At 45.5% G+C, this 3,733-nt stretch overlaps 2 protein-coding genes across 5 annotated transcripts in view; both read left to right on the top strand.

Moving 5' to 3' along the window:
* Window positions 1–3,733, top strand: part of Zswim1 (zinc finger SWIM-type containing 1) — a 27,398-nt gene that overhangs the window by 4,333 nt on the left and 19,332 nt on the right. The window lies entirely within an intron of this gene.
* The window catches only part of Zswim3 (zinc finger SWIM-type containing 3), a 22,981-nt gene that overhangs the window by 4,715 nt on the left and 14,533 nt on the right, over window positions 1–3,733 (top strand). The window contains exon 1 of one of the 4 annotated variants that reach the window (XM_023720700.1): window positions 1,337–1,356. The exons of the other annotated variants lie outside the window; for them this stretch is intronic. The gene's annotated coding sequence lies outside the window, so the exon portion shown is untranslated. Of the gene's footprint in view, window positions 1–1,336; window positions 1,357–3,733 lie in introns of those variants that run through there. 4 annotated transcript variants of the gene reach the window in all.

Here is a 3,733-nt window from a genome sequence, read left to right as displayed (position 1 = left end):
AGAGAGAGAGGCCAGCTCAGCCCACCAGGGAGCAGGGCTGGCTGGCATGTGGTGCTGGGGGATTGAACCGCGGTCCCCGATGCTTTTGCTAAGCTTGTTCTAAGTAGGTGCTTTAGACCACTGAGCCATCTCTCCAGCCCCCTATCTATTTTAGAAAAGGCCTTGCTATATAGTTTTTGTGTGTGTGTGTGCACAACTGGGGATTGAACTCAGGCCCTTGCACTGCCAGGGAAGCACTTATTCTACTGAGCCATCTCCCCAGCTCCACTATATAGTTTAGGCTGGCCTTAAACTCACTATGCAGCCCTGGGTAACATAGTGATCCTCCTGCGTCAGCCTCCTGAGTGCCTAGATTACAGGTGTGTGTCACCATGTCCACTGTACAGCACAGATTATTTTTATTTTTTGACACAGGTCTTGCTACACAGTTCATACTCCTAGTAATCCTCCTGTCTCAGCCTTTGCAGGGGTGAGATTATAGGAATGCACCGTCATGCCTAGTTCTGGGGCTGGCACAGCCTGTGGTACCAGGGATCGATCTTGGCACCTTGCACTTGCCAGGCAGGCACTTATGCCACCAAACTATCTCCCCAAGAACCTGTACAGCACAGTTTATAAAGCATAAAGGAGGAAGTATTTTGGCCTTTTTCTTGATTGGCTGTTACATATTAGTAAACTCTACATTAACTAAAGCTGTGTAAGATGTTTTACCTATAGGTGATTCTCTCAATTTAATTGGATCATGCTGACAAAGACTCAAAGCTTACATTTGTGTTTCATGATTATAACTAGCATTTCTGGGAACTCAGAATACCCTAGGTTTTGGTTATGTGGCTATGGTGGTGGTTGACTTTAGAGAGCTGTGATTATGTAGGAATAAAATAACTCCGTTTCTCCTACACTCTCCGGTGCACTTCTTGGAGTAGGTATGCAGCCATTTTCTCTCCCCACATTGAGGAATGTGGCCACAGACAAGAGGGTGTCCCCTGACTCAGTCCAACTTGGACCCTATCTACCTAGAAATAGTAACAGCAGACCCCACAAATTGAGAGCCCTATCCCACAAGACTGTCTCTTCACCTCAAGCACCAGTTGCCAAGTCTGCCCCTCAGACTTCAGACAGGCTGGCAACACTTCAGTCAGGGGTCCCATTGTCCCCACCTTGAGCTCACTTAATTTCCTAGCACGGACTCACAAAACATAGGGAAACAATTAATTTCTGCTACCAGTTTATTTTTGGTTTTTTGTGACAGGGTCTTTCTGTGTAGTCCAGGCCAACCAAAGCAGAATTTGTTATGTGGCCCAGGCTGGCCTCAGACGTGAAATCCTTCTGCCTCAGGGCTGGAGAGATTGCCTGGTAAGTGCAAGGTCCTACCCAGCTCATGCAGGCATGGTGGTGCATGCCTGTGATCCCAGTGCTGGGGAGGCTGAAACAGGAGGATCACTACGAGTCTGAGCTACATAATAAGACCTTGTGTCATAAAAATAAACAAGAAAAAGAAATCTTTCTCCCTCAGTCCCCAAATGCTAGTATTAGAGGTATGCGCCAACACATAGGGTTACCAGGTATTTTATTTTTATTTTTATTATTTTTTTAATAATATATTTTAGTTTATTTATTTATTTATTTAGTGTGGCCAGTTCAGCCCACCAGGGGGCGGGGCTGGCTGGCATGTGGTGCTGGGGGATTGAACCGCGGTCCCTGGGCTTTGCTTAGCTTAGTTTAGCTTGTTCTAAGTAGGTGCTTTAGACCACTGAGCCATCTCACCAGCCCGAGATATTTTATTTTTTGACACAGCTTTACTGTGTAGTTCAAGATGGCTTTGAGCTCACTGTATAGCCCAGGTTGGCTTCAAACTTCAGGAAATCCTCCTGCCTCAGCCTCCCAAATGCTGGGATTAAGGCATGTGTCACCATCCCCAGATCACCAGTCTCTATCTACCTATCTGTCCATCCATCCATCTATCTATTTATCTATTTACTTGTGTATTTAGAGACAAAGTCTGGCGATGTAGTCCAGGCTTAGTCTTGAACCAATTATGTAGTCTACGTGAGCCTCAAACTCAAGGGTGAACAACCACATACGGTTTACCAGTTTATTTTATATTTATTTTTTATTTATTTATTTATTTATTTAGCGGAACCAGGGATTGAACTCAGGTCCTTGCACTTGCCAGGGAAGTGCTTATTCCACTGAGCCATCTCCTGGCCCTTACCAGTCTATTTTAAAGATTGTATTTTGGTGTGTGTGCCAGCCAGCCTCCAGGGCGTGCTGAGACATGAATGAGACTGCGTGTGGTGACGCACCTGTAATCCCAGAGCTTTGGGAGGCTGAAAACAGGAGGATCACTACGAGTGGATCTACATCATGGGACCCTGTACTAAACTAATTTAAAAATAAATACTGTATTTTAAAGACTGCTGCATGGGGCTGGTGAGATGGCTCAGTGGTCTACAACACCTACTTAGAACAAACTTAACAAAGCCCAGGGACCCCGGTTCAATCCCCCAGCACCACATGCCAGCCAGCCCCGCCCCCTGGTGGGCTGAGCTGCCCCCCCCCACATAAATAAATAAATAAAAAATTTAAAGACTGCTACAAAGGATAAGAGATGATAGGACAAAGAATGGAAGAAAAGCATCAGAGCTTTCATGCCTTCAGGGTGTATCAATCCCTGGGCCTCTCTCTGTATTCAGCCAAATCTTGTCCTTCAAGCGTTTGGGGGAAGTTTGTCTTGAAGAAGAGGTTAAGACAGGGTCTTGTGGGGCCAGGGAAATGGCTTAGTAGGATAAGCACTTGCCTGGCAAGCACGAGGGCTTGAGTTTAATCCCTGGTTCCGCCAAAAAAAAAAAAAAAAAAAAAAAAAAAAAGACAGGGTCTCGAGCAGGCCAAATAGCTCAGCAGATTAAAGTACCTGCAAGCAGGTGCTTCATCCCCAGGCCTGCTGTGCTGGTCCCGCCCCCTGGGCGTGCTAAGAATGGTGGCACATGCTTATAATCCCAGCTCTTGGGAGGCTGTAAACAGGTGGATCACTGCAAGTCTGATCTAGTAGTGCGACCCTGAACACCCTATAGACCCTTCCCTAAAAATACAAAAAAAAAAAAGTCAGGATCTCGCTATATAGTTCAGCCTGGCCTTGAACCCACTGTGTAGCCTAGGCTGTCCTCACTTGGTGATACCCCAAGTATCATGCCTCTCAAGGACTGGAATTTCAGGCATGGACTTCTTACCATGCTTTTTAGGTTTTATGGAGGCTGCAGTACATATGCATGATTGATTATATAATTGGCCACTGATGAGCTGTGTAACTTTCATTAACTATTTATTTATTTATTTATTTATTTATTTATTTATTGCGTGTGTGGGTGTGTGTGTGTGGCCAGCTCAGCCCACCAGGGGAGCGGGGCTGGCTGGCATGTGGTGCTGGGGGATTGAACCGCGTTCCCTGTGTTTTTGCTTAGCTTAGCTTGTACTAAGTAAGTGCTTTAGACCACTGAGCCATCTCACCAGCCCCAACTTTCATTAACTTTTGAAGTTCCAATGCTTTAATCTGGTTTTGATTTTTCCTATGACCATCCCCCATCGCCTGCCAGCCTTTGGACAGCTCATTGGGACATAAAAGATACTTAATCACAGTATTTCAGATATGTCTAAATCATGGCCTCCATTTATATTTTTCTTTTTTTTAATTTTTATTTATATGGGGGGGCAGCTCAGCCCACCAGGGGGCGGG

The sequence above is a fragment of the Octodon degus genome, unplaced genomic scaffold (genome assembly GCF_000260255.1).
Source record: "Octodon degus isolate 3935 unplaced genomic scaffold, OctDeg1.0 scaffold00077, whole genome shotgun sequence".
NCBI classification, from domain to species: domain Eukaryota; kingdom Metazoa; phylum Chordata; class Mammalia; order Rodentia; family Octodontidae; genus Octodon; species Octodon degus.
The sequence above is the reverse complement of the archived record's forward strand: the minus strand, read 5'-3'. Positions and strand labels throughout refer to the sequence as shown.